We start from the raw sequence: 21,426 nt of genomic DNA on the forward strand, positions 1-21,426 counted from the left end.
TACTGTGTATGTAAAGTCCTCTAGAATGTGAGTATACATGTTTCAGCAATTCCTCAAAAATACTGTAACCAATAGGTAAAAACACACAGAAATAGCAGTTTTTAGGGAGTGGTCCCTTTCCCTTCCAGGAAGTCCAAGTTCAAAACTATCTATATAATAACACTAACATATTGTTTGCCTTTCAATTCATGGTGGGTACAACCAATGGCTTATTAGCACAAATCATAGATAGATAGTACTATAGAAAGTATATTTTTCACTGCCATGCACTAAAAGTTTAGATGAAAAAGCATTTTAAATTATAAATTATAAATGATAAAGCATGAAATTGTTAACTTTACTGAAACTTGACCGCTTAATTCATTATCTTTCTAGTGTTCTGCATATGGTGAGAAACATAAAATGTGGGGCTGCATAAATAAGTACAGCTGTTGTCTCAAAGAAATTACCTGTGCAATTATTTGAGCAAGGAGCTGGACTAGGTGCTTTTTAACTTTTTTTTTTTAATCAAGAATCATTTTCACTTAAAGAATGAATTGCAAACTATGGTTATTCAGATTTGAGTATTTGATGCATGTTTTTCTAGAAAGTGAATAAAATAATACTGTCAAAGGAAAACAATTGTCAGTGTATGTTGCCAGTGATAAAATTTGAACATTCAAGGGGAAATTTTAATTTTGAGAGCCCTATATTTGCCATGATGTACTTGACAACACTTGAAAACTTCTCTGATAGTATTGGCAGAGATATTAACAAATGTGAATTTTGATGTCACATAATGAAGTAGTTAACATTTGGAATATATGCATGATTCAGGGAAACAAGAGCTTCCAAATGACAAATGGACAACATGAAAAAATTATTTATGCCCCTCACCAAAGATGGTAAGTAAGCGTAGGAGAAGATGTTCAACATCGAAGTCAAAAGGGGATTGCAAAGTAATATAACAATGAGATACCATACACATTATTAGAATAGCAAATAATAGTAAGCAGAACACAGACAACACCAAATGTTGGTAGGAATGTGGAGCAAAAGGAGCTCTCGTTCATTGCTGGTGGGAACACAAAATAGTACAGTCACTTTGGAAGACAGCCCGGCAGTTTCTCACGGAACTAAACCTACTTTTACCATATGACCCAACAGTTGGAAACTACATTTACCCAAATAAAATTCATAACTTAGGTCCACCCAAAACATGAACTTGGATATTTATAGCAACTTACTGATAACTGTCAAAAACTCAGAAGCCATCAAGATGTCCCTCAGCAAGTTAATGGATAAACTGTGGTATATCCAGATCATGAAATGTTATTTAGTGCTAAAAAGAAATGGGTGATCTGGAGTGGCGCCTGTGGCTCAGTGAGTAGGGCGCTGGCCCCATATACCGAGGGTGGTGGGTTTGAACTCAGCCCTGACCAAACTGCAATAAAAAAAAAAATAGGTGTTGTGGTGGGCACCTATAGTCCCAGCTACTCGGGAAGCTGAGGCAAGAGAATCACTTAAGCCCAAGAGCTGGAGGTTGCTGTGAGCTGTAACACCACGGCACTCTACTGAGGGCAACAAAGTGAGACTCTATCTCTAAAGAAAAAAAGAAAAGAAAGAAATGGGCGATGAAGCTGTGAAAAAATCATGGAGAAAGCTTAAATACATAGTATTATGCTAAGTGAAAGAAATCAATCTGGAAAACTGCTTTCCTGTATGATCTAGACCATACGCCATTCTGGAAGAAGTAAAACTATGGAGACAGTAAAAAGATGAGTGATTGTCAGGGGTGGGGTGTGGAAGGGAGAGATAAGTAGACATAGCTAAGAAGATTTTTAGGGCAGTGAAACTATAGCAGAACAGCTGTAGGTTGATCGCTCAAGGGACTATCAAATTACTCCACATATGGAGGTGGTCAACATAAGGAAGTAGCCCTGTTGTACTGATATGAATGTGTGGCGCCAAATTAGGTCAACTTCAGGGGTGGTCAGTGTAGGAAGGTGGTAAACTATGGAGGTTCTCCTGTATTCTGTTTGATACTATAATTATATGTGATTATACATTCGTTCAAACCTGTAGAATAGACAACCCCAAGAGTAAGCCCTAATGCAAATATAAACGTAATGATAACAATGTGTCAGAACAGGTTGACTGATGATAGCCAATGTGCAGTTCTAATTTGATAGTTGGGAGGCTGTGTGTGCAGGGGGTGGGGTGGGGTATAGGGAGTATATGGAAATTACGTACAACACTTTCACGTCAATGTGTTGTGATCCTAAAAGTGTTCAAAAAATGAAGTCTATTTTTAAAAGTCATCTATAGGTAAAAGTTTCATACATAAAGCAAGTCAGAGCAAAGAATTTTAATGTAATGCAGGGCAGTTCATTAAAATAGATTCTACATTGCAATTAATCTTAGGAAACTACCACTTACTGAGTTTTGCTAGGCTACTAAAAAGGGATATCTACAGTTGTCTTTAAAAATATATTTAAATGCTGCTGTCTTTTCCAGCTACAAATCTGTTTAAGGTCTGATTTTCTTTGTTTACTTCCATCAAAAAACCATATTTCAGGGCGGCACCTGGGGCTCAAAGGAGTAGGGTGCTGGCCCCATGTGCTGTAGGTGCGGGTTCAAACCCAGCCCCAGCCAAAAACTGAAAAAAAAAACATATTGCAAGGCTGGGTGCAATGGCTCACACCTGTAATCCTAGCACTCTGGAAGGCCAAGGCAGGTAGATTGCTTGAGATCAGGAGTTCAAGACCAGCCTTTTCTTTACTGAAAGTAGGAAAACTAGGCATGTGCTGTGGCAGGCACCTGAAGTCCCAGTTTACTTTGGTTACACGGGAGGCTGAGACAAGAGTATCTCTTGAGCCCAAGAGATTGAGGTTGCTGTGAGCTGTGATGATGCCATGGCAGTCTACCTAGGGAGACAGATCCAGAGTGAGACACTGCCTCAAGAAGAAAACAACAACGACAACATATTAAAATAGATCAAATGGAAATGCAGTTGTAAAAATCCAGCTAGTTTCAATTAAGACATGTTAAAGAAATTTGAATAAAAAATAAAACATTGCCATTCTCTTCTCATTTTTTCAGAAATTTATTTTTCTTCAAGCGGTTGTTGGTGTTACATGTAAAATGTTTGTTGTCATTTAAAAATGAAATAATGCATAAACATTTTTAAATGTTTCAGTTTTAATTGTTAATACCAATTGCTAGGACCCAAATAAAACACAGATGTTAGGGGTTCTGGATAATTTTATTCAAGCATAAAAGGAACCAATACCAAAACATGTGGGATCCCTGGAGCTATAGTAAAGTTGTGCTTCTTCTGGATTAGTTGGAGTTTTGTACTTTTTCATTGAACTTCACATACAAAGGTTAACAATTAAGTTCAGGAACTCAACCTAGAAAAAGTGCTGCCTACCTTACTGCTGAGTATCATTAAGTTCTTCTTAAAAGCACTCCCTTCGGAAATTATGTATCAATGCCAGCACTGAGGCCACCTTTCAAAACGATTTTGGAACTTTTTTTCTGGAATGATCATCAGAGCTGTTTGTCATCTTATGAAGTATGACAATTAAGTTTGTGAACTTGCCACAGTGCTGTACAATTAACTTGGAAGGTTCCATAACCTTGGTAAATCAGTGTCTCAGAGCTGTGTTCATGTGGATGTGTGGCAGTGTCTTGCTGAGTGGAGTCCATTATTGTTGTGTATTTTAGTGGGCCACACAGTGATGGGTCTGATGGCCAGTCTAGAAAAAGAGTCCCAGAATTGCTTTGAAGGGTGGGGTAGGCACTGGCCTTGGTGCATAGCTCCCAAGAGACGTACTCCAGACATGACCATGGTGATGCCCAGTAATGAGGTATCCAGCATGTTTTCTAGGATGGGTTTGCAAACTTAATTGTCAGGCCTCATATTTAGATTCCTAGTTGCTCATTCACTGCAATGACTTGAACATCTAGAAATTTAACAATTAATATATTTGTCTAATTTAGTAATACTAATGGTTTATATACTTATTTCCCAAGCTACCTGCAATAAGCTCTGCCCACTTGTATTGTTATTTATTCTGCTAACTTATTTCACCAAGAAGATAGGTGTTACTCTTCTTCAAATTACAAGATTAAAGGTTAGCGCTTTTTGAACAGTGAACGTCATCTGTACTTTTTCAGGTGAACAATATATCTTTTTTACAGTATGAAGAGACTCTTAAGCATATTATGAAAATAAATAAATATTGATGTAAATTCAATGTACTAATTTATTGTGGAGCAAAATACAGTATATGAAGGAGACAATATGAAAGCAAAATTCAAACAAGTGACTAAAATGTCAGTCGACAGTATCAATTTCTATGCCTCCATTGAAAGTATGAACAATTTTTGGAAAAAAATACTTCATATACTCTACAAAACCATAACAAAATGTGTTGTACATTTTTTCTTGCCACACTGATTTAATTTAATCACTTCATATTTAAAAGAAAAATAACACTAATGTGAAAGTCATTCATTTCATATTTTAAATAATTCTCTGAGCTTTGCCATTGTTGATGAATCACAAAGGCACAGAAGGCCGAGGTGAAAGTCTCTGTCCCCCTTTCTTCTTTCTGGACTCTAAACATTTTACATTTTTCTCTCTTACTTTCCACCCTCTCCCTCTCCCTCCCTTCTGTCTCTCTCCCTCCTTCCATTCTCCTTTCCTTCCTTCTTAAGTCAATCAACTTTCAGTCCAAAGTAGGTTGCGCATTGTCTGGTAATCAATCAAATCACTCTCCATGGTCATTAAGGTTGGTGCAGAGTGTCTTTTTTTCATGCCTTTTCTGATTTCATTTTAGCTTAGAGGAAAAGCTACTCTAGGAGGCCATTTTTCTTTTTGTGAACTTCTCAATCCACATATTCTGAAATAAATTATTGATAAATATCAAATCAAGCTTAATGAAATGTCAGCAGATAGAATTTAAATTTCTTCTAGTACAACATCCATATTTTGCAGATAAAAATATAATGGTGTAAGACTCACCTTGGGCCACAGAGCTAAAAAATATAAATATGAGCCACATGGTTAAAATCTAGGCTGAAATCTATTTAGCATTTTTATTATAGACGGTGATTATTAGATTGGTTGTGGAAAATATTCACATTTTAACGGTAAAAGGAAATTTCAGTTTTACTTATTAAACAAGTCCTAGACATAAATCAAGCTTACAGAACAGTGGGGGAACTGTGGTGCATGGCTTGTCTTCAGATGTGGAGAAGTAAGGCACTTTGGGCAAAGCAAATAGTCAGCCAAAATGGTGCTTGGCGATTGTGGGAAGTAAGAATCCAAGCAGGAATGTCCGTTTCCCACTAAAAGAGCTTTAAACCCAATAGGCCTGTAATTTACCGCTAAGGCATTAGGAGATGGATCCTCCGGCCACAAAGCAGTTCTGAGGAGCACAGATGTGGAGAGAGCACCCATTTGTGATAGGGACTGAGAGGGCACAATACCAGGCTCACATAGTGGAAAGTGGCAGCATCTTCCTGAAAGCCATTTCAAAAGCCTTGAACTACTTGAGTAACTACTTGAGTCAAGTGCATTAGCAATAATTAAAACTTAAAAATAAGAGTTCTGAAGCTGGAAATGGGGATCCCAATACCGTGGCATTAGAGTCATCGATGAAGCTCCCAGAGGATTACCCAATGCTTGGTGAGGGTTTCATTACCAATCCTTTAATGAGGAGGAAACAAAATTGTAATAAGAATACACTATGTATGTTTCAGATTCACTGTATGTAAATATGATATTAAAGCATATATTTTTTGTAAAAGTGGGTTTAGAAATTATCAATAGATCTTTCTGTTTTTATATAACAAACTTTTCTTATCATTGAAGTAGATATAGAGGTATAAGAATCAGTAAATTTTGCTTGAATATTTGATCAGAATTTTGGCAGTTAGAATGGGCAAGGATAGATCATGTCTGATCCTGCATTATTCTGAATCACTGGCCCACATTCTCTTTATATTTACCCTTCCCTAGAGAATGCCACTTGTTCAGGGTTGCCTCTGTGAAGCTCTGCTCTTGTGTTAATTATCCCAGGGCTCATTGTTTTGATAATTTCATGCTTCATCAAGATATCGTATATCACAAGCATGCAGAAAATGGCTTCTCAGATTGCAAAGAAACCCCTAGTGGGGTCTTTTAGCAGAAGTATCTTGCAATGGTCCAAGAACTTCCTTTTACATAACAAAGCATTTTTTCCAAGACTTAATTTTTTCATTGCTTTTTGTTTTTTATAAAGATTGCTTGATACAAAAGGGCAAGGTAGCAGCAAAACATAGACAGATTTTTTGCTGAATGACATAAACCTGTCAGAATGCTGAGCTTTGATGTTCCATTAAGTGATCGATGCAGATTACTGACTTTTGGCTAAATGCTACTCAACCAGATAAGGTCAATACCTGTTAGTTCATTGGTGGAATAATTAATCAATCAATATAGGATTCTTGAAGTCAGGGAGAATTATTGCCAGGCTTATATCTCTGGCTTTGGTCGTAAAAATTATTTAAAATCATCCTGGCAACATTAACCCCCTCTGTGCAGGGTTTATTGTAACATTATGTATCCAGGGAAAGAAAAGAACAAAAATCCAGTGAGCAGCACTTCTTGTAACCTTGAGCTCCCCAGAAGGAAAAGCTTCTAACAAGCTGAGTGCATCATCATTAGTTCTTCCTTTCACATCATTGTACTCTGCTTGCAAAATAATTACATGCAATTTTTCTATTTTACAGTTGGACCACATGACTCCCTGTTCTTTTGCACAGCAATTCACCCCTCCCCCAACCTGCCTGGTTGAAGGCTAGAACTGCTCACCTTTAAACATCTCAGTCGGAGGCTTTTATGGTGGCTGGTTACAATATTTCCTAAGAGCTGAAAAATAATCCATCTGGTTCACAGAAAAATTCTCTCCTCACTATTTCTTATTTCTAATGCAACCAAAATTTTTCCTTTTTAGAAATGCAGAAGGCAAGGATTCATTTTCTTTTTAAAGGTGCACATGTTGAAATTTCTTTGAATTCTTCTGAGTTTGGGCCAATTCATACCGCTTTTACTATTAATCAGTGGTTCTAATTACTTGTTGGATAAAAGTATCTTTTCTGTGTAATTTTATAAACCACTATTAATTTTTTTCAGAGCTAATGACAATGCTTTTAATTATTTTAACGGATAGTTATTGCATATTTAGCATGACCCAGGCATAGTAATGATCTTTGCTCTCAAGGAATTCAGATATTTAACCAACACTTCTGAGCACTCTGGTTTCCATGTCACTTCTACAACTCTTACTCATTTAATCCCTCCCCATCCCTATAAAGTAGCAGAGGATTATTATTGCAATGCATCCATTAGGAGAAACTAAACTCATAAGGCTTATGAGACTTTCTGGAAACAGAAAACAGAATTCCTGGGTCTTCAGGAAACTAGCATGGAAGTACTGAAAATTTCTATTCAGGTGATTAAAAAAATACCCTCAATATGATATAGCATAAAGGTCTATGCAACTGTAGGATCTCTGTGTGTGGATTTGAAAAAATCATCTTTTCTTCCTGTAAAAACACAATAAGTAGAGAAAAAATTAAAGAAGTATTGAGTTAAAATATTATTTCACATCCTAAATAACCCTACTCAGATTAGCTTTGCCTAGGAAAGCTTTGGACAAATGTATGAAACCTCATAGATTCCCACACATTCCAGATCATTCACATCAATACACAAACAGAACCCAATGATCTCCCCTCAAATGAGACAACATAGTGAGGGTCAGAGTTGGAATGGAAACTAGATTTTTCAGAACCACCAGTGGGCTGGTAGAGAAGGGATCTTAGGATGGGATGGCACATGGCTCAGACGTATAAAGACCCCAGAGGGCAAGTGCACGTTAACAATTGTTGAGAAACTGCTTTGGGCTAAGCACCATTCTAGATTCTGTGAATAGATTTATACTTATAATTCTTACAGAAGCCCTGTGATATATGTACTATTAAAACTGATGTTCTGCAAAGTCGGTTACTCCCAAGGGCACGTAGAGGTGGCAGGACCGGGGTTCGAAGTCAGGTAGCTGACCCTGGAGCCCAGACCCTCAATCCACATGCTACTCTGCCCCTAATTACTACAGTTCCCTGGGAATCATTAGAATCACAGCATGAAAATATATACTTTACCACTAAGTTACTAATGATTTTGTTATGTTAACATATAGTCATTAGACTCAAGAAAAAGATACAATTTAAGTGTTTTGAGAATTAGACCCCCAAATTGAGTTACCATTAAATTCATTAAGATGAGCAATTACAGGGACCTGTCTAGTCACCAAGACTTCAGCTTTCAGATCATTTTCAATTTCATGGAGATAACGTAAGATGTTGACTCAAGAGGCTTCTTCTAGAAAGCAGCAATTGTGGGTCAAGGGACCTGACTAAATGTCTCTCAGGTTCCTCATGAAACAACCCATTCCCATTCCCCAGTATGAGTATGAGAAATACATGGCAGATGTAAGGCATCAGGCTTTACAAGTAGCAACTGTAAAATACGTTAAATAGTGCTTTATTCTTAGCATTAAGGATTAAATGAGACAATTTAAATGAAAGGAATTTTCTAGTGACTGGGAACTAGTTGCATAGTCAAAACATTAGCTGCACTAATTTTTGTGTTTTTTATAAGTCACATCTTCCTTCCTTTAAGTTCAACTTTTTACTTTTCTGATCTGATGAGCTTAATTTTACTACACATTTACTCAGGTATACAGTAGAGCCTCTGTAAGTTGACCACCCACGGGATGGTAATAAACTGGTCAACATATGGAAGTGGTCAAGAAACTAGGCCTATGGTACTAATATGTCATGGGGTGCATGTCCTATCTATGCAGTTAACAGGGTGGTCAGTGTAGGGACGTGGGCAGCTACGGAGGTTCTATTGCATTTACTTTTGGTAAACACCCTTAGAATGCCTTCACAGAGACTGGTCTCTCTGGTAGCCTGTTTTAAATAGAGTTGAATAGGAGAAACGTTTATGAAATCAAACAGAAAACCAGCTCCCTGTTCCATAGACTTGCCCCCGTGTTACCCATATGCAATGCAAACATTTAGTGTAAGTAGTTTTTTTTTTTTTTTAATACACTTTTGGAAAAGCATATCAGAATGAAAGCATGTTGCCAAAGGTTGGACAAAAGAATGGTTAGGTATGTTTTTATTTTTTCAGTCTTTCATTTTGATAGTTAATCAATCTGGGTAAATAACCAGGATTATTTCATTTATGTCCTTAAGGAATTACCTCTTAAGACATAGATGAACCTTCTCAAATACTCATTATTGTATAGTTTCTTTTAATGACATGATTATTTCTTACATGTTTTTGTTTTATTTTGAAAATATTTTCATCACTGTAAACCATACGGATTTAACAGACTAGCAGACAATGGTTTATAATATGACATTGCTTTATTTATGAAGATAATTCCAATCATTGGAGAAATATAAATTTTCCCAATAGCATTACATTTTGATCTTTGTTTTAAGATGAACTAGAATTAATTCTAGAAATATCTATTTTTCTTTTAAACTTTGAAACTTAGTTGAAAAAACTATTTTTCTTTTAAACTATGAAACTTATTTGAAAAATATAGACCAAATCAGAAAATATAATATTGTTAATTTCTAGTGTTTATAATCAGTAAGTAAAAGCAGACATTTAGCTCTACACTGGGGGTGCCAAAAATGTATACATAATTTAAAAGATCTTTGTTAAAATGTTCAACCCTTTTTTGACACCCTCTGTATATGACATTTATATTTGAAATAATAAAACTATATAAAAGCAAATGAAAATATTTAGGTAGATATATTTTTCTCAATCAATTCCTCAAAGTATTATTCATTTTAGTGAGAATCCAGAATAGGTAACTCTTTTAGAATAAAAATTGATACTATAAAGCATGTAGCATTCCCTATCTTAGGGCAATGTGATTTATCATCTCTATTGTCAGGTCTTCTCATTTCACGAATTTTCTGAGACAGTGTTAAGACATTTCAGAAATGCAATTACATTCTATTTGCTTTTACTTAAAACAAAAAGAAACAATCAACAGATAAGGCCATAGCTGTGAAGGGATGAGGAAAAGACCATTTCTAAATGCTGAAATTCAAATGTCACTCTGCTAGGTCTGGCAACAGTCACTGTAATGTTGCCACACTGGAAATCATATCCCGCAAGACCCAGAAATTCATGAGAGCAGACAGCACTTCACAGCATAAATGCTATTATAATATTATGCGGGAAAATCCAGTATTTTGTCTGCTGCCTGAGGCTATTATAGGTACTTAACATAATGACAGTTTTAAATCCCTTAAGGAAACTGGAATTGATAGTGAAATAGCTGATGGCCAGGGATTCCCTTCTGCACCCTTGGCAGTTGACTCTCACCTTCCTGTTATACTGCCCCCTTGAGCCTTGTTGGAGAGAGACCAGCAGACACCACACACTGTGTGATGAAGGGGCAGGCATCTGGAGACTGTGGGTAAAGTTACTGGCTCCTGTTCTGCTTTCAGCCTCCCGTTGACAGTAAGCGAATGAACCACTGCCACGAACTTGGAACTTGCCCAGCTATGAGACCTGTGATGCTATTTAATATGTCAAATGTCACCCTCCACGTCACATTCTCTCCGTAAAGGAAATAGTTCATCTCTTCTAAGAAATGTGTTAAAAAGTTTAAAGTCCTGACCATTCGCTCTGCTGCTAAATGTTGGCATAAAAATAACATTAAGGGATTCATTGGTCACCGTATAGAGAAAGGAAAAGTATCTTTGAAACTTTCTAAAATTCTGTTTTGGAATTAAAGTTGTGTTTTAGAAATTATATAGATTCAATTTACTGGTGTTTTCATCGTAGCTGGGTCAGATAAGTTTCACATAACTGGAAGTGTCCTTGATGGCCTCCACCCAGTCATGAGCGGAATTTATTTATTTAAAAGTTTTATGTGCAGATCATTTTGCATAACTGGCTATGGTATCAGAAGAGTCAAGATTGTGATACAGTCTTAGACAAGACCCCGATTCTAAATTGCTTAACATAGCAGAGGTTTATTTCTTATTCACACAAAATAAGGAACTGGAATAGGAGGCTTTCCGGAGCACCTATTCACTCAGGCCCAAGTTTCTCCTGCTCTCTGTCCTCCCCAGGTGTTCATTCCTAGTAATTTGCCCTGTCCCACCACATTGCCCTTGAAGGGATGCATCAGAAGAGTCACCTGGATAGTCTTGCCCCTCTCTGGTGCTCTAGTAGGAATTCACATCACTGCTCCCCACAGCATACTGCCCAGACCTAATCTTGTTACCTTGCATAATTGTAAGAGGTTAACAAGTGTCTGCCAAGGAAGAATTGTGTCCTGTAAGTGCAATGCCTCGTTTTGCAGGTTTGAATCTCAGTCTCTCTGTAGTCATGGAGGAGAACTAGAATGAACTCTATCCTGGAGAGAAAAAACAGGTGATTTTAAAAGTCTTTATATTTTGGTTGGATAATTTGAGAATAAATTACTATAAAATTCCCACAGTGTAATCATTTATTTCAAGTTGGAGTGTCAGTGGTTATAGATGTGTGGAAAAGAGGTAGTGCCCAGGTACTTCTAAGGAGCCTCTGTGCTTCTTCAGGAAACAAATGTCAATGCTTCGGTCCTCGTGTGTTTCCATCTGTTTCTTTGCACAGCAAGGATGAGAAGTGATACTCAAAAAAAATTATTCATTACCTTTTGTAGTTTTAAAATTGATATATTATAGTTGTAAATATTTGGGGGGGTACATGGAAATTTTGATACCTGTATAAGGTATATATTGATCAAGTCAGAGTAATTGGGATATTACTCACCTCAAGCACTTTTCTTTGTGTTGGTTAATATTACAGTTCTACTTTTTCTAACTATTTTGAAATATAAAATAAATGATCATCAATTGTAATTTCCCTACAACATAAAGGTTAAACAACAGGATTTCTTTTCCCATAAAAGTTCAGCTTTTCATTGTCCAGAAAACATATTTGGCCTACAACCGCTTGGTATTTTTTTTTTTGTTTTGATAATTTGCTTGCTGCTATGGCCTCTAAATTTATACAGATTCTGGATACAAAGTTTCTATTTTATGTGAATATTATATTTTTCATATTCTACTCCCTCTCTGTTCCCTATCTTAAATTTAAGATATTTCAGCAAGATAAATAATTTTATTGAGAGACATAGGCTATGTCTACAAGCAGAGAATTTTGCAGTGAAAATATTGGATTTTTAAATAAGGACACAAGAGAAAAACATCATATCCAGCTCTTTTGTGATTTTGGCTGTAGTTTTATAAAGGTACCTTGGCTTATAAGTTTTAGGGGGACTACATATATTTTTAAAAAATATTTTAAGATCATTCATTTACCATTTCATTTAACAAATATGTGTTGAGTACCTACTTTGTGCCATAAACTATTGTTGCCACTGGGGAATTAGTGGAAAAAACAATTTTTGACACTTGTAAAAAATTATTAGATAGAAAATGTGAAAAGTCAAATCACAATGTAAGTAAATATTTAATAAAGTGTCCATGAACACCATGGAAAATAAATAATAGTTTTAGTATTTAAAAATTTCATTAACCTTTGAAATTTTATAGGTTGGATTTTTAATTTTATTTTTCTAAGAATTTCTTATAACACATGATAATAGCAAAAAATCATAGTCAGGCTAAGTTAAATAAATTACTTCAAGTCAAATGATCTGTTTCTCCCCCCACCTTTTTTTTCTTGTTAGAGATGGCTTCTTGCTCTCTTGCCTAGGCTGGAGTTCAGTGGCGCTGTTATAGCTCACTGCAGCCTCAAAAGTCTTGGCTAACGTGATCTCCTGCCTCAGTCTCTTGAGTAGATGGGACCACAGGCGTATGCCACAGTACCCAAAGCTAAGTAACTTCAAAAGTAAAGTTGCTCTCAAATGCTAGTAAAACAAAATGTTATATGGACGGGGCATGATATGTTTTATATTTTCAGATGTGGGACTTACAGCTTACTGATGAATCCAAGCTCTGGACTTTAGAAAGCAAGAAATGGACCAAAGCCAGTAAAAGAATTTGTAACACACAAGATTGCAAGGAGGGTGAGTTTATTTGCTAAGTGTTTTGCCCGAGCATCTCAGAGAACAATATCTTAACATTTAACCAAATAAAATATTTTTAAATCATAGAAACTATATTACTTATTTACATAATATGTCTATTATTTATTATCTGTCTTCCCCTATCAAAATGTCATCTCTTTGCATGCAGAGATTTTTATGTGTTTTGTTCACTAATGGACCTCAAGTACCTAGTGTCTGGCACTTGACAGGTGTTCAATAAATGCGTATTCAGGAAATGGAAAACATAATGTTACCAAAAGCTTGGAAACAAGGTAAGGAGAAATAACAAGGTTGGGATTCTTATCCTCCTGGCTTCCACTTTGATGTATTACATGTTGTTGACAATGTACTTTTATAGAAGTTCATGGCATTTGTCTAGCAACTCTGTAAAACAGCCCTCACATTTCTTCAGTTTCAACACTATTAGGCTCTTTGATGCAACAGTATCTTCTTAATTTTGCATTTTTCAAGTATTTGTTTCTTAAGCTAACAGGACCTTCAAAACTGAATTAATGGACATCTTTTACTATCTTTCCTTTTTCACACATAAGAGTTGCATCATAATGAATAGGAGAATCCACTTCTAAGGAAAATTCTACCAAGACCTTCTCTTTGTTAATTCATGCTCCCTCATTAGAGCAAGCCTATGAATAGTTGTCAATAAATACCCATGACTTACGTTATTAGATAACATAAGTAATCCTTTTAGAGAAAATGTCTTATTAAACCATTTCTGTGAGCCAATCTGTTCTCTTATATTAAGAAAACATTTCCAACCAAAATTTTGGTGGACACCGTACAGTTGCTAGATCTTTGTAGGTAACGATCAGCTACTGCAGAAGGAAACCAGCCTAGGGCGAATGGGCCAGGAGTGGCTGATCTCCAGAAGTTTATAATGTAGACTTCCCTTCTAGAAATGTGCTTTTGTCTTAGTTTTTAACATAGCGTTATTTCCTTTTTCTGTTTCTGACTGGTTCTTCTCAGAAACCTTTCTGGCTCTTCTTCCATAGCTTTTGGAATTTCCTGGGTTTCTGTGTTTAGTTTGCTTTTTATCCATAACTAGCCTGGACTGTTAACACGGCATCTAAACACTGACAGCGAGCTGAAGTCCAAGGTCTCCGTCTCTTCATTTCCCACTGCCCAGCAGGTTTGAACAGTCAAACCCCTGATGCTTTCACTGTTCCTCAGCTGATGTACCCAGGGCTACAAGTTCGACATATATTATATCCCTTTGGTCAAACCAATTTGCTATGAACTTATATAATCCCTTTTATTAACTAAATGTGAAAGTAACCACATAAAACTGAAACTATGTAAAAATAACAAAATAAAAACATATGCCTTAGAGTTAAAACAACAGCACAACAATAAACATTGAAAAAAATAGCAAATAGTAAAAAAATTATCAATAAATATATTACTAATCACATGTAAATATAACTACTTCTACATAAAGACAGAGATTGTTGTAATGAAAATAAAAGATGAGGTATATGTTGTCTAAAAGAGACACATTTAAAGTTAAAAATAAAATTAAAAAATTAAAATAAAACTTAAAATTAGGTTGAAAGTTAAAAGATGGAAAAAGACTACTATGCACTCATCAGTTAATAGGACCTTCAAAACTGAATTAATGGATGTCTTTTAATATCTTACCTTTTCCACACATGAGAATTGCTTTATAATGAATTAACTGATGACTCCATACTGAACCTCAGAGTCAAAGCATTCTCTAATAGACATACCCTTATTTGACAATGTGAATGTTACTTTCTTTGCATTATCATTATTATTATTATCGCTTAAAATTTCAATGTAGCAATTGCTGATTCCTTTTCTGCATGTATTTATGTTTGTTTGTTCTTTACAAGGTTTTTGTTTCTAGTCCTTATTTTAAACATTGTTATTGTTATTAAAATTTAAGCCTTTTGAATTTTGTGACAGCAAAAAAATGGAAATCTAATAAACACATGTATATGTAAAAATAATAATAAAAAAGACTACTATGCAAATATGGAAATATTTTTGGAGGCAAAGAATATAGTTATGTATCTTTATGCACATTGATAGTTTCATAGAAGTGTTTATACATCAAGAATATAACAAAAATCATAATTGTATGCACAATTAACAACATAACCCCCAAATATATAAAGCACAAACTATAGGAGATTTCCATAGCCCACACTCAATAATTCATAAAACAATTACAAAGAAAATAGGAAAGATACATAAGACTTGAAAAATATTATTGATCCAATTGTCTGGACTGATATTTATAGAAACATTTAACCCCCCCACCAACAACATAATTCACATTCTTTTTTTTTTTTTTTTTTTTTTTTTTTTTTTTGTAGAGACAGAGTCTCACTGTACCGCCCTCTGGTAGAGTGCCGTGGCGTCACACGGCTCACAGCAACCTCTAACTCTTGGGCTTACGTGATTCTCTTGCCTCAGCCTCCCGAGCAGCTGAGACTACAGGCGCCCGCCACAACGCCCGGCTATTTTTTTGTTGCAGTTTGGCCGGGGCTGGGTTTGAACCCGCCACCCTCGGCATATGGGGCCGGCGCCCTACTCACTGAGCCACAGGCGCCGCCCACACATTCTTTTTTTTTTGTAGAGACAGAGTCTCACCTGATCGCCCTCGGTAGAGTGCCGTGGCGTCACACAGCTCACAGCAACCTCCAAATCCTTGGGCTTAGGGGATTCTTTTAACTCAGCCTGCCAAGCAGCTGGGACTACAGGCACCCGCCACAATGCCCGGTTATTTTTTTGTTGCAGTTTGGCCGGAGCTGGGTTTGAACTCGCCACCCTCGGCATATGGGGCTGGCGCCCTACTCACTGAGCCACAGGTGCTGCCCCATAATTCACATTCTTTCCGAGCAAATATGTAGCTTTTCTCACAAATAGACCATTTGTCAGGGAATAGAAAAAAATCTCAAAAAATTTAAATGATTGAATTAATTAAAATTCAATTAGATTTAATAATTAGAATGCAATTAGAAATAAAAATAAATTCAAGGAAATGTTGAAATATTGATTGATTTTAAAAGCGTATATCTAAACTTGTGGGTCAAAAGAAATCAAAATAAAACTAAAAAATATTTTGAATGCAATACAAATGAAAACACTTGCTGTAATGTATTGGACACAATGGAGGCATCACTTCCTGGACAGTGACAGCATTGAGAGAGGTGGGAGAAAACAAGAAAGATTTTACAACGGAAAGCGAAGCTTTCATATTGAGAAAATAGACAAAGAAGAGCAAATTAAACTCAAAAATGAGAGAAAGAAAAAATATAAAAGTTGAGAGTAAAAATCAATAAAACAGAAGGAAGAAAAATGATAGAAGTAATGTGAAACCCCACACTCCCGTCCTACAAAAAGAATCGTACATTATGACCTTGACCCCAGAGTGCCCGCTTTCCCACTGGAACTTCTATCATAAGCTCTCTGAAGTCTCAGACTGCCCGCTGGGGTCTCCGGCTTGCTGACTTCAGATCCTGGACTTCTCAGTCTCCATAGTTACCACTGGAGATCTCCCAAGCTAATAATCCCCGCAAAAGAACTTGGGTTAGAGGTGGATAGTCATGGCTGGAGGGAGCGTTGAGTGGGCAGCACTGGAGCCTGTTGGAGATCTCTAAGGAAAAAGCTGTGGTGCAGAAAAAGAAAGAACTGAGAAACAGGCAGAGATCAAACCCCCAGGGGCTTAGTATTTTGCCACTTCCTTAGCCCTTGTGACAGACTTCTGGTTTCTTAACTTAGTTCCTCTGCCCTGTGAGCCCAAATACTGGAGGGCTGTGATTTGGGGACTTCTTGAAGGCATTACAGCGGGCTACCGGCTTGTACAGTGTCACTTGCTTTCCCAGGACCTGCGCTGTGGTATGAAGGAGCCCACGCTGTGTGCGCACATGGTGGGACTTTGCAGTGTGCGAGGTTGGGTCTACCCCATAGACATTCCGGCACTCACAGGGATTGCTAAAGCCACCAGGGGTGGCCAGTCCCAGAGGCGCAGCAGGAATCTCAACCCCGGGGTGGACAGCCTGGTCTGCTGCCTGTCAGGAACTGGGCTGCACAGCAGCAGGTGAGCAGTGGGAGCCCGCAAAGCTTCGTCTGTGTTTACAGCTGCTCACCTTTGATGGAGTCCCCCCCTCACCGCCCCAGTCCCACCTCTTGTGGACTCAGCTGGAGCATCAGATGCTCCCGGGAGCGGAACCTGACTGCAGACTGCACATGCGGGGTGGGGGGTGGTGGTGGGGTGGGATCTAGGTTGTGAGTTTCTTATGAGAATCTGATGCCTGATGCCCTGAAGTGGTGGTGTAATGGGCTTCTTTCATGCCCAAACCATACAACAGCCCTACACCCCTGTCAGTGGAAAAATTGTCTTCCGTGTGACCTGTCCCTGGTGCTAAAAATGTGGGGGACTGGTGGTCTGGCCCACAGGAAACGCTGCTTTTAGTGGAAGGGGACTGACCGAATAACAGGGAACCCGAGCTGAGCCTTTCTGCACCTCAGAGCTCTCTGCTGGTGGTCAGAGCGACTGCGTTTCCTTCAGGCGAGAAGCAGCCACCTCTGTGCCAGGCTCTGTGGGGAGGACTTTGGTTCTACTCCAGCTGCCAGACAGAGGCAGTGCTCTGGAAGAGACGCAGAGAGAGGGAATTCTCCCCCTTCGCCTACTGCTGCAGACACAGCTGGTCTGCTCCCCTGAGAACTCCGCACCGGTGTGCTGGCTGATGGTCATTCTAGGGCATTTAGTGGCGACAGCACCCCCACTGGACGTGTGCCCTCTGGGGTCAGGTTCCTCTTCAGGACGTGTGCGCAAGGGGTCAGGTTCCTCTTCTTCCTTTTTACAGTGAACACCAGCTTTCTCAAAGATACACAGTGGTGACTCATCTTTACGTCCTGAGCACCTGATGGGGGATGATGGGGAGCCATATCACATTCCTACAGGCCTAGTAGTAGAGCTGGTGTGGCTCCCTCCCCCCGGGGAGATCTCAGCGCATTCCAGTCGGGTCGGGGAGGAGGCTTATGCCTGCCCTTGAGGTTCTGCCCATGCACACCTACCACAGCTGGCTCTTTTTCACTCATGGGTGCCACCTCCTGGCATACTGGCTGAACTGCACAACCTAATGAAAAAGTACGGCCAAAGACGCGCAGTTGTGTGGAATGAGATAAACTTCCTGATACCCCCACGATTCCCCCACCATTCTCGGTTCCAACCTGCTCACACGCCCAGTACGTAGCTGTTACAACCAGCACCTGACGAAGCCACCATAGGAAAGCTATCCATATCTAAGAAACTCAGAGTCCACCACGAAAAACACCCAGAACCGAAGCAAGGATATCGCACACCACATACAGCAGTCACACATTCAAATGGGGAGGAGGGACCTGATCCAATCGCAAATACATTCAAAAATAAAAAGAAATAGTCTATTTAGAGAGGAAGGAACCAGAGAAATAATGCTGGTAATACGAATAAACGAAGTTTTACAACACCCCTCAAAGGATCCCAGTAACTCTCCAGCAATGGCTAAATCAAAATGAAATCTTTGAAATACTAGATCAAGAATTCAAAATGCTGATTTTAAAGATCCTCCAGGAGATCCAAGAGAGAGTTGAAAACCATCACAAAGAAACCAGAGAAACAATTCAAGATATGAATGACAATGTTTAAAAGAGATATATATTTTACAAACAGAACTTCTGGAAGTAAAAAAACTATTAAATGAATTACAAAATATGGTGGGAAATTACAGTAATAGACTAGACCAAGCAGAAGAAAGAATTTCAGAGCTTGAAAACAAGCCTTTAAAATTAATCTAGTAATACAAAAAGAAAGAAAGAAAAAAGAATCAAAGAAATGAGCAAAGCCTTCAAGAAACATGGAACTACGTAATGTGTCCAAATCTAAGAGTTGTAGGTACTGCAGAGGGAGAAGAAGAAAAAGCAAAAAGTTTGGGAAAATCTATTTGAAGGAACATTAAGGGAAAAGTCTTAGTCTTGGTAGGGATTTAGATAAACAGATACAAGAAGCTCCACAAACACCTGGGAGTTTCATTGAAAGACAAACTTCACCAAGTTTTAGGGAAGAGGGAGAGGGTGGGGCCTTGGTGTGTGCCACACCTTCTGGGGCAAGACATGATTGCAAGAGGGACTTTACCTAACAAATGCAATCAGTGTAACTGGCTTATTGTACCCTCAATGAATCCCCAACAATTAAAAAAAAAAAAAAAAGAGAGATGATTTAAGTCAAGGTAAATGAAAGAATCCTAAGAGCAGCAAGAGAAAAGCTTCTTTCCACTTTTGTTTACGAACTATTTGTGTTTTTAAATCTGAAGTGAGTCTCTTTCACATGTAGTTGAATCACTTTTTAAAATTTATTCTGCCATTCTGCCTTTGATGTGCATGCATAATCTACTTATGTTTAATCTAATTACTGATAAAGTGGGAATTTATATTTGTCATTTTCCTATGTGTTTTCTATATTTTTTTGTTTCTGTTCTTATTTTTTCCCCTCCGTTCTTCCATTGAGTTCTTAATTTGTATCATATAAGCATTTCCTAGTGTGTTATTTATTTTCTTTGGTTTAATTTTTGACTCATTTTCTTGGTGGTTACATCTAGGATTACAATTAACTTACTAGTTTAGAACAAGATGTGTTAATTTCTCCTTTATTTTTTAAGTGATAGTTTTTGCTGGATATGCATTTCTTGTTTGAATTTCTTTTCCTTTCAACACTTTGAATGTGCCCCACCACCTTCTGCCTCTATGGTCTCTGATAAGTCAGATGTCGGTCGTATTGAGGATTTGGTATATGTGAGTTGTTGATCTCATGTTGCTTTCGTGAGTCTCTCTTTATCATTGACTTTCAAAACTTTGACTATGATGCACTTACGTGAAGATCTCTGAGTTTATCTATATTAGAGTTTGTTGACATGGATGTGTTGATCAATGTTTTTTTAATCAGATTTTAGAAGTTTTAAAAGAATGATGTACCATTCTTTTTTTATTCTTTATTTTTTTATTTTTTTTTTTTATTAAATCATAGCTGTGTACATTGATATATTCATGGGGCATCATTCACTAGCTTCACAGACCGTTTACCAAGTTTCACATATACCCTTGTAAGATGCACCGCTGGTGTAATCCCACCAATTCCCTTCCCTCTACCCACCTCCCCCTCCCTCCCCTCCCTTTCCCCCTTCCCCCTATTCTTAGGTTGTAACTGGGTTATAGCTTTCATGTGAAAACCCTAAATTAGTCTCATAGTAGGGCTGAGTACATTTCTTTCATTCTTGAGATACTTTACTAAGAAGAATATGTTCCAGCTCCATCCATGTAAACATGAAAGAGGTAAAGTCTTTATCTTTCTTTAAGGCTGCATAATATTCCATGGTGTACATATACCACAATTTATTAATCCATTCGTGGATCGATGGGCACTTGGGCTTCTTCCATGACTTAGCAATTATGAATTGGGCTGCAATAAACATTCTGGTACAAATATCTTTGTTATGATGTGATTTTTGGTCTTCTGGGTATATGCCCAATAGAGGGATTACAGGATTGAATGGCAGATCTATTTTTAGATCTCTAAGTGTTCTCCATATCTGTTTCCAAAAGGAATGTATTAATTTGCATTTCCACCAGCAGTGCAAAAGTGTTCCCTTTTCTCCACATCTGTGCCAACACTGATGTACCATTCTTTTTTTTTTTTTTTTTGTAGAGACAGAGTCTCACATACCGCCCTCAGGTAGAGTGCCGTGGCATCACACAGCTCACAGCAACCTTTAACTCTTGGGCTTACATGATTCTCTTGCCTCAGCCTCCCGAGCAGCTGGGACTACAGGCGCCTGCCACAACGCCCGGCTATTTTTTTGTTGCAATTTGGCCGGGGCTGGCCTTGAACCCGCCACCCTCGGCATATGGGGCCGGCGCCCTACTCACTGAGCCACAGGCGCCGCCCTGATGTACCATTCTTAATTCAAATATTTTTCTGCTTTTTTTCTCCTTTCTTTTTGAAATTCTTCTAATGTATATATTGGTATGCCTAACAGTGTTCCATAGGTCTTATATCTCCTCAATTCCTTTTTCCCCTTGTTTTTCAGACTGATTAATATCAGTGACCTATTTTCAAGTTTGGTGATTTTTTTTTTTTTTTTTTTTTTTTATAATTTTGCCATCTCACATCTGCTGATGGGAACCTCTAGTAAATGTTTCATTTTCTTTCAAATCCAGAATTCCTTTTTTTTTT

General features: G+C 37.7%; 1 long non-coding RNA gene across 1 annotated transcript in view; it reads left to right on the forward strand.

The window, feature by feature from the left end:
* The first annotated feature begins 12,838 nt into the window (after positions 1-12,838).
* LOC128589693 (uncharacterized) overlaps positions 12,839-21,426 on the forward strand; it is a 33,979-nt gene continuing 25,391 nt past the window's right edge. The window contains exons 1-2 of the long non-coding RNA XR_008381118.1: positions 12,839-13,148; positions 13,318-13,441. This is a non-coding gene — a long non-coding RNA (uncharacterized LOC128589693). The remainder of the gene's footprint in view (positions 13,149-13,317; positions 13,442-21,426) is intronic.

The sequence above is a fragment of the Nycticebus coucang genome, chromosome 1 (genome assembly GCF_027406575.1).
Source record: "Nycticebus coucang isolate mNycCou1 chromosome 1, mNycCou1.pri, whole genome shotgun sequence".
Taxonomy (NCBI): Eukaryota; Metazoa; Chordata; class Mammalia; order Primates; family Lorisidae; genus Nycticebus; species Nycticebus coucang.